Raw genomic sequence first — 10,622 nt, forward strand, 5'->3', positions numbered from 1 at the left:
TTGTTTATGTACACTGGTCACAATCCTGATACGTTGGTACACATATCTGCTTTATAAAGGTGTGTATGTTGGCTTTTAAATAATACTCACTAAGGACTTTCTACCTGGAATACGGAAACACAAAGTGTTACATGTCATGGCCGTGCACTGTCTAGCTCTCACCAAAAATATAGTACAATGCTTGTGGTATCAGTCTGTAAGAGCGATAACTTTTCCGATAACATTTCCTGATAGGCAATGAAAGACAACGAACACCACAACGAACGATGACTGGAAAATTCAACTCCATTCCGACCAAAAACAAATGGAAAGAAAAATCGCTAACGTAGTGTTTCTGCTTTTCCTTGACATGCGTGGAACGGAATAATCTTTCTCTCAGCAATCATGGGACGTGATTGGGTGTTGTGTGTGTGTGTGTGTGTGTGTGTGTGTGTGTGTGTGTGTGTGTGTGTGTGTGTGTGTGTGTGTGTGTTTGTGTGTGTGCGTGTGTTGGGTGAACGAGTGTATACTTGAAAAAAGACATGACATTGTTTACTTTGAATATCAAAATCACTCAGTTTGACGACATGGGGAAGGCATATCGCCAAAGTTTGAAAAGTTGGCGTGGGAACTAGGACAAATAAGACTACGACCAGTTAAACAGGGAGTAGGGCATAGGGCACCGTTGCTATGTATTCAGGGGAGAGCAGAGGGGTGTGATTTGGTATAATAGCCATGGCTGAAGCTTAGACTCTTCACCAATGCATGTACAATTCCAGATCTCTCCTCCTGGCCAATCTTCTAGAGAGCATCTTTTTGCAGATTGCTGGCAAAAAAGGCAGCCTACCACTTGTTTATTGTGCATCATAAAGTATAGTCTCCAGAGTCGTAACGCTTTTCTTTTCAAGTAAACAATACTAAGCTGTCTTTAAAAAAGGTAGGCCATGTTGTACGCGAAAATAACGTATAGGTGTTTCGATTATTGTTCACAGCACCAGTATAAAAAAAAATAGAACATTGAGATTTTTTCCGACTCCATGGCAGATTTTGTGTGTGTGTGTTCCTTGTATTTTAATGAAGTTTGGGTCTTTGTTTTACACAAAAACACACAAAAATACTTTATTACGTGAGTTATTGGGGTACACCATGATTTATCTTATGTGCGAAATTGCCAAGTTGTAATCACAGGTTTCAACGAGTGATTACAACTGGCAATTTCGCATGTAGGATAAATCATGGTATACCATCATAACGAGTGTAATAAAATTGTTATACCATACTGATATCAGATGGCAAAATAGAACCAGACCCACGTAGCTCAAATGACTTGCTAATTGGACAAGAGGATCCATTTTAGAGTCTCACATGAAAAGAAAATGTTCATGCCCGTCGGAGTCAGAGTGGTGATTGGAAAAAAATCTGGATTGTTTTCTTTATTTCTAGCTACGCTAATTCACATGTTATGCCATTACTCTGTCTCCCTCCGAGAAATAAACCCTAACAAAACAATAATAACGTAAGCATAGGCAAAGCAAGCAAAAAACGTATTATTTCAAAAGTGTAAATATTAAGAAACCGCATTTATATGTCCACCAGTTCTTAGTATTACTCATGAGGAAGGAACACAGTAAAGACTCAAAAGACTAGATTTTTTAAAAATCTAACAGTAAAAGTGGTACCTTTCTCTTGATCGCCATTATGAGTTCGCTGTGATCAGACATCTGAGAGAATCCATAACAATGATAATGCGTTACGACCTTAGAGCTTCTTGGAGTACACTCAAAGCGCACGTGTTAGTGTGTGTGTGTGTGTGTGTGTGTGTGTGTGTGTGTGTGTGTGTGTGTGTGTGTGTATGCGTGCGAGGGTGTGTGCGAGTGTGTGTGAGAGAGTGAGAGAAAGAGAGAGTGTGTGTACGTGTGTTCGTGAGAGTGAGAGAGACTGTGAGAGAGAAAGAGAGAGAGAGAGAGAGAGAGAGTGTGTGTGTGTGTGTGTGTGTGTGTGTGTGTGTGTGTGTGTGTGTGTGTGTGTGTGTGTGTGTGTGTGTGTGTGTGGACACCGCTGATTATCCCATGTTAGCCGTAAACTTATCAAGGGCTCTCGTGTCACTATTATCATCATCATTTCACCTTCATTACTCTAGTTCTAGTCAGGGGGGGAGGGAAGACAGACAGTACAGACCGAGAACAAAGCCCTGTGCCTTCAATGTCTTATTGCTCCATTGTGCTTTACTGGCTTGGGTAAAGAATAAATGAGAGCAAAATAACTATAAAGATGTTTTTTGTTGTTGCAAAAAAACTGTGACCTTTACTCAGTTCTTGGAATTCTTTGATATTGTTTTAGACATCATTGATGCCATGTTTTTGCTGTTGTTTGTTTGGTTTGGTTTGGTTTGGTTTTTGCGGTTTCTGTTGTGGTTTTGTAGTTGCTGCTGGTTTTGACTGAAAAGCATTATGACTTAATGTTCATGATCATAATACTATTATTAGCTCTGTTATCACTCTTATCGTCGTTATTGCAAACTGTAAGTTTGTTTATTAGAATTTTGTGTTCTTATGCACTGACGAACTATGTGCTTGGCTCCTTTTGTATATGAACAAGGTCTTTTGTGTGTGCTTTTGGGTTTGTGTATGTGTGTGTGTGTGTGTGTGTGTGTGTGTGTGTGTGTGTATGTGTATGTGTACGCGCACACACGCGTGTGTGCGTGCGTGTGACTGACAAATTTAAACGAAATTGGAGTCCGTAATTCGTTTGCTGCAATCCCTAAAAGAGTGATTCTTGCCAGGGTCCCCGCCTCCTTTGGGTAACGTGTGATGCAGTCTAGTTTCCCTTTGTCCTCTATAATTAATAGTCGTCTGCTGAGTGGAAGGCCGTACAAAAGATAAGAAGAAGGAATTTTGGACCTGGACACAGTCCTAATAGCAGATGACGAAGAAACCTACAGGATCTTTTAAATGTCATTGTACAAGAGAGTGACACTGACAAACATGGGCCTAAGCCTAAACATCAAGAAAACTGAAACAATGGTGATAAGTAGAAAAACTCCAAACCTTAACTTGCAATATCAAAATCAATGGTACATTTACCACCCTCAAGAAAGTTCAACATTTTAAGTATTTGGGAACCATTATATCATCAAATGAGAGATGTCCCACCGCAAAAGCAACGTTCCACAAAATGAAACAGATACTGACAAACATCAATCTGTCACTGGCAACAAGAAAAAGAGTACTGAAAAGTTACATCGAGCCAATCATATTATACGGGTGCGAAGCAAGGGCAATCAATAGACAGCTGGAAAGAACAATAGAGGCGACAGAGTTGTAGTTCATAAGACGCATACTGCATATCTCATGGACAGTTAGAAAAACAAATGAAGAAGACTTGGTCATAGTAAATTGCAGACGACGACTTATGACGAATGTACCAAAGCGACCGGCAAAGTTCATTGGACACACTGCGAAAAGAAGCATTGGATAATATTGTAACAACAGGCAAGTTTGATGGAAAGAAAGGCAGAGACATACAGAGGGAAAAGATACTGGACAAGTTGACAAAATAGCTGGGAACAGCAAAACGGCAGACACCATCCCTGCAACGCAAGACAGAGTGAAGTGGAGTTCCATGATTGCTTACGCCAGTCGGCAAGGCACCGGATGATGGTGATGATGTTTCAGAAAGGCTGAAGGGATGTTTTCGGTGCCAGATGCCCCGAGGGTTTTGTGCTTTGGAGATGACTGTCCTTAGCTCAGTGATTATTATGTGGGGCTGAGCTTCTCCTGGGTGTTTTCTGATATCTCTCAGCCGCTGCTTCAGTACTCTTTTCACTCTTCTATTAGTTCCATGATCGCCCACGCCAGTCGGCAAGGCACCGGATGATGATGATGATGATGCTTTTTTTGTCATGCCCAGGCTGCACAGCTTCGAGTAGAGAGTTATTTTTACGGATGGAGGTGGCTGGCGTTGGTTCTCGGCATTTCATCGCAATTGTCAAATTTCCAATCCTCTTTTATTCAGGATCCCCTGACTGACGTCAATATGGGTGATAGAAACAAATGATAGGCAGTGCTTGTCACATGACCAGTTCCTCTTCCAGGCGTATCTCGAAATGCTGCTGCAGCTCCGATGGAATTTCGCATTGCAGTCGGCCACGCAGCACTTGATAGGGCTTTGTAGCATCTCCGGCCCCAGATAGTTTCTGTTGTTGTTCTTGTTGTTGTTTTTGTTATTGTTTTACGTGTTTATTCTGTTTGTTGTTGCTATTGTTGTTCGGGATGGAGGGAAGGTATTATTGTGAGAATGACGTCTGACTAGACACAATGTAGATTGCTTGCACAACAGACCCCAGGGCCTAATGAAAAATTTGCTTTCGACTTTGACCCCACTCGAATCAGTGCCTGTGGTGTACCAGTTATGGGGTTTGTTGTAGCACACAGAAGAGAATTACTATCGAGTTTCTTGGTCTTTCTGATGGGTGTACTTCTACCCTTCTCAGTCCGTCTCCTTAAAGATCAAAGTGTGTCGAAGGAGGTATTAATTACAACTACAAAATATAAAAAGACGCGTGAGAAGTATTGAATATATTCATACACCCCGCTTGAATTCGAAGTTCAAGTATCAAAGCAAGTCGATCACCTACGACACATCGGCTCACCGGCGTCTGTGGTGTAGCGTTTAGGTGCTTAGGTCTCGCACTCAGGTGACCCGAGTTCGATTCCCGAGTGGAGAGAAAATTTTGTCGAGTATTTTGGTCTTTCTGCTGGAATGCCGTATCCTTTTCAGCAACCGTTGGCCCTGACAGGCAGAGTCGGAAGCCCGCCTCCTAAATTATCTAAATTGTGTCGACGGGACGTAAAAAACACTCACATTTGGTTTTCAACTGTCGGGCTCTTTGATTTGGTCCCTCGCGATCTATAGTATAGTGTGCTTTCTTCCTTGATAAGCATGTCTATGTTTCTTCAAGGAATGTCATCAGATTTCCTCGAAAGTAAAATAATAATATTGGTCTACTTTTGAACAAAGAATATATTACCTGTGTCTGGGAATTATCATAACATGTGATACTTAATTACCCATTAGTCACGTGACTGACTGTCTAAGCTCATATTGTGTAGGCCTGGGCCTGATACAAATTGTTCTTATTTTGTTGGTGAATTCGATCTCAGCTTATTTCCTGTTCATTTGATCTGAAATTACGTAAATATTATTAGTATGTTACATTTCCATGGTCGTGATGCTAAAATAAATTTTCTTATGAAAGCGAACAGTGTGTTTCGGATTTATTTTTTTCTCAGAATACTGTTTAGACGGGATACGTGAAACAATAATCATTTATTGAATGTATGTGTTCGTGCGTGTTTGAGTTCGTTCTGCACTCATAATACGTAGGTATGTGCATACATGAACACGAACACATATAACATATTGTTACAATTATGTCTATGGGTGTACGAAAATATAATTGTATGCTTTATGCATGTTGTTAGCACATGAGGTTGCTATTTGAAGCTATATTCGTGCTTGTGTATGCAATGCACATAGTGTGTCATGTTTGTTAGAGAAACTGAGAAATATACAAACAAACAAATGAGAGGAGAAAGAAAAAGGTAAGAGAAAGAGTGTGTATGCGTGTGAGTGCGTGCGTGCGCGTGTGTGCTTGTGTGTGCTTGTGTGTGTGTGTGTGTGTGTGTGTGTGTATGCGTGTGTGTGTGTGTGTGTGTGCGTGTGTGCGCGTGTGTGTGTGTGTGTGTGTGTGTGTGTGTGTGTGTGTGTGTGTGTGTGTGTGTGTGTGTGTGTGTGTGACTGTGCTTGTGTATGTGTATGATATATTGTGGGGAGGGGGAGAAAGAGATGAGAAAGAGGGAGGAGAAAGAGAGACAGCGAGACAGACGGACAGACAGACAGACAGAGAGAGAGAGAGAGAGAGAGAGAGAGAGAGAGAGAGAGAGAGAGAGAGAGAGAGAGAGAGAGAGAGACTTCTGCCAAAAACCGGGCAATGAAACTGGGAGTGTCGTTAGCTATTCACACATGAGCACATTCACTGCGATCCTAAACTTAATTAAAGAGGAAATTGGATGGGGTCGTGGGTCAAGTGGCAATGAGGAGATGAACTTATTCCTTGCGTAGGAATAGAACATCAGTCTTTTAGGGTGGGGTCAAGGGTTCTGAGAGAGGAAGGGCAAGGGTGATCGATAGAAGAGAAAGGAAGAAGTCCAGTTATATCTTCTATCTCTATATTGTCACTTAGTAGACGTGTAGAGGAAGCCTAGACATAGACTTTGATTCAAAGATCAAAAGGTATGAATCCAAAACAAAGTCTAACAGCTAAAGAAACGACAATCCGTTTAATGGGTTCTTCATCATAATATTTATTTTTACTATAAACTATATCATCACATTCTTGCTTTGAGAAAGCAAATTCCTTTTCCGTGAATGAGACGGATATCCCTCTCCAGCTGCTCAATCAGTGGAACTCTATAAGCAATTATTCTTTCGCTAAAATCGGCTCTTGACAAGTCCACAGGGTATATTTTCAGAAAGGTACATATTATAATATATAGGCAAGACAAATAGAATTGAAAAACAATCTTCTGTGAAGGAGAAACAGTCAATGACGTTAGAGTTTCCAATGACATGTAGTACCATCCGGGTGCAGGCCTAATAATGAATAGCAATGGCCACAAAACTCAGAATATTGAAGGTGTACATTCAGTTTTTTCTTCTATGTGGGTGTGACTGCTGGGCAATGACAACTGTGTTAAATAAAAACTAGGAGCAACAGAAATGTAGTTCCTGGGGAGAATGGTGAATACATGTGTATATCATGGCCAGAAAAGAAGACATCGAGAAGTGCTAGAAATGGCAAACATGGATAAATCGCTCATTAAAGACTCGACAGATAAAACCCATGGGGGTCTGTAAACAGAAAAAAAGAGGGTTGGAACATGTAAGTATGACAGGGTAAATTGAAAGAAAGAACGCAAAAGCTGCATATAACCTGAACGCCTGGGCAACGAACGACACAACGAACAGAATCTCATTCATGAGGTTCTTGATTGAAAGATAAAGATGGGGACCCATAACTGCCAATGCCTGCTCCAGACAAGACGTTTGATCCTCATCATCATTTTAAACTATAGCATTGCGAGCTCCAATGTATGCTGTCTCGCCTACTAGCTTGTACTGGGTCACCAGTAGTATAAAACAATCATCGGGTTTATCATGTCAGATTGTGTTACGAAAAATGGTTCTTCTATCACATAATATCTTTTCTGGAGACATGACTTTTTAACTCTGAAAATGGTAGAGTTTTCACTGGGGGGGGGGGGCAACGGTCATTCACCTTGCTGTTGAGTCATCTCTAGTGTTATGCTTTTTAAAATTATATTCCGTTTTGTTTTTGTTTTGCTTTTGTTTTTGTGTTTGTTTGTTTTTTGTTTCTTTTTTCGGGAAGGGGGACAGGTAAGCCATGGTGATGAAAACATGACAAAAATTATGCTGTTAGCTGTTTGTCCTTGAAGCATTACCAGAATAATTAAATAAACTGTACTTCTGAATTTTCAAAAACAAAATATTGTTCGGGAAAGGCAGAGCCATACTTTTTTTCAGGGGTTTTTTTTTCTTAATCGTAACTTTCTAACGATTTCAACAACTTCAAAATGTAACATACTCTCGATCTCGCATCAGTTTTTACCCATTCTACAGAAAATACAGTGGAAACCTGATATAACAGGGTAGGTGGGACCAGAGAAAACGTCCTGTTATATCAGATCCCTTTTAAATCAGAAATGCAAAGAAAGTAAGCATGTATTTGTTGACTAATACAGCTGTATTTATTCACGGGCAGTTTCCCTTGCCACTAGTACCTGCTATAATAACCGATTTGGCTCCGATGAGGCCCTGTTATTGCTGATAACTTTAAGTAGTGACAAAGAGTAGGAAAAATGGAGATTTTTAAAATACCTGTTATTACCGGATATATGTTATTACCGGGCCTGTTATATATGGTTTCCACTGTAAGTTCCAAGGTACACCTTCGTTTCCCATATCTCCTTTCAACCTACGTAGGCTACCACTTGCCTGGCCCTAGCTAAACTTTGTGTTTGGAGTTTAGTGGAACTACATCGAGCTTAAGAGAGCACAGAGACAAACAGCACCAATTTGGAAAAACAGCATCTGCTTGTCAGGCCACAACTGCTCCTTATACGTGCATTAAACTTCAACTACGCGTGTGTGCTTTTCACTAAAGTTATCCTATATAAGTACATGCATGATCCTAGAGCAACGCATCGAATGTCTCATTAATGGGACACAATCACAGGAAAATGGGGGTTTGAGAGCAATCTAAAGAGTAGTGAGGCAGATAACAGCCAAATAAATTCCATATTACATCAATCCGAACAAAACGTTATACCGGGTATCTAAAAATAAAAAAGGATCAACTTAAGGGACAATATCTCAATTTTCCGGGTACTGATATTAACAACACTTCCAACACATAAAATTCAACCAGGCGGACATCAATTTTATAAATATAAAGAAGATCCATCATCATCTTAGAGAAAAATAAAGATGAAAATTTCAAGTAAAATCGGGTAAAACGCAAAACTTTCATTTCTTTAACTGCCGCAGGGGCAAGATCAGCCCCTTCAGGTTTCGGGATAAAGACGGTAAAACCACGACTGTCACACCAGATGGATATATCAACGTGGTGAGAACGTTTTCGAGAAGTTAAAAGAGAAAGTGTTATGTTGTAGAGGTCTGGTTCCTGGAGGATGGAGTCATACTCCAAATGTCTGGAGTGGCCCTTGTAATGGTTGCAAGAACGCCATATTATAAGCCACGAGTTTACAAATGAACGGTCAACACTTTCCCCCAACTTGAACTTGAACCCTTTCAACTATTACGTTAGTGTGTTGTTTTGTTTTGTAGACAAAGTCTACGGAAACAAGCCCCAAACGGTCGAACAGTTGAAACGTAATGTTGAATAGGACTTCCAAACAATCTCCCAAAAACATGCCACGGGGTTTTCCATAGTTTCCAGAGCAATGACGTGTTGGAGCTTGTTTGGAGAGAAATGGTCAACATCAGGAGATCTAAATAGTTCATCACCTCCCCGAGTTCATTTGGCAATATAATTTGTGTACAAATTTGTTCGTCAAAGCTCAAATAGTGACTAGATCTATTTGAAATAGAATAGTATGGTTGATTTTAAGAAGCTGCAAAATTGTGCATTTCCGTCAGTTTTGGTTGAAACTTTCAAAACTTGATATTTTTCTAACATGACTGTAAATTTGTTTTCATATTGCCAAATAATGTCATCGTAGTTAAATTTTATTTTTTCAAAGTTTCGTTAAAATCAGTCCAAAGATAAACGATTTATTGCCCTTCAAATAGGCCCTTTTTTAAACATCCGGTATTTGATCACATCACTCAAATCCAACCGATCTGGGCGTTCGGAATGTCAGATACAGAAATCTTCCTGGTTATGCTTTCCATAAACATCACCAGAAATCTTTATCTCTCTCATAAGATTCCCCATTTTATCTGATGGATGGCCTAAGTATGACAATTTTATTGAATACATTTTATGACAGTGTCTATTTTGCCTAGTCTCAGTGTCTAAGAGACTGGCGCTGGGCCGTTTAGCCACACTCAACGAGATAAAAAAAACAGAAGAAAAAACAAAGACGGCGGGTGAGTTGGGGGAAGGGGGGGGGGGGGCGCTACGCTATAGCCTCCTGCCTCCGACGGAACCACTGAATTACTCTATCGACATACCAAGTCACATAGATGCCTCTCTGGCTGTCCCTTTTTGAAGAGGAAGAAGTGGAGCAGCAGAACGCACCTCTTAGTATGAAGAATACTCAAAAGACTTGAGTTTATTTAGTCAAGTCTGAAATATCAACGTGATTACAAATTCAGAATTAAAAGGATGTACTACTTCATCATACTCATACAAGCCACATACATGAATGACTTCATCATAAGATAATTTTTTTTACAGAAAATACTCAAAACATTTGCAACGGACCGCAACCAGGCCAATTCTGGAGCTGACACAAAAGCACCCAGCCTGTTGCCAGATGAAGTTCTTTCCATAATTGCTGTAAGCCTAGCTATCTATCTTATTCTACTATAACTAATTCAAGTACGTTTCACTGACTCTTCTATGGCTTCCCCTCTACCACGGAATGTCTTTGCCTGTCGTATTAGGTTCACCCCACTTCTATGAAATCGTCCATCAAAGGTCATACAGAGTCAAATATGTTCCACGCCTAAAAACGATATTCCTTCCACCCTGTTCTTGATGAGATCTGAAACGACCCTTTGTCACGTGAATACCCCTGTTCATAAGACTTTCCCCTGACGCATTGCAAGTTTACCACTGACAGTAATAGGGTTAACATAACCCTCTGAACGGCAGTTTATAATGCCACCCATCCATATTTTGGTAGAGAGCTGGGTTATCTTAAATTAAAGTTCCCATGATGGCCTAATTTATTTTAAGTTCTTTTAACACAATCTAGCTATGTTACTACCTATGTTCCTGGTTTTATGATACAGAAACATACTTAATAACAATAGACGTAGTGATGATGATGATGATGATGATGATGATGATGATGATGATGATGATGATGATG

The sequence above is a fragment of the Aplysia californica genome, unplaced genomic scaffold (genome assembly GCF_000002075.1).
Source record: "Aplysia californica isolate F4 #8 unplaced genomic scaffold, AplCal3.0 scaffold00006, whole genome shotgun sequence".
NCBI classification, from domain to species: domain Eukaryota; kingdom Metazoa; phylum Mollusca; class Gastropoda; order Aplysiida; family Aplysiidae; genus Aplysia; species Aplysia californica.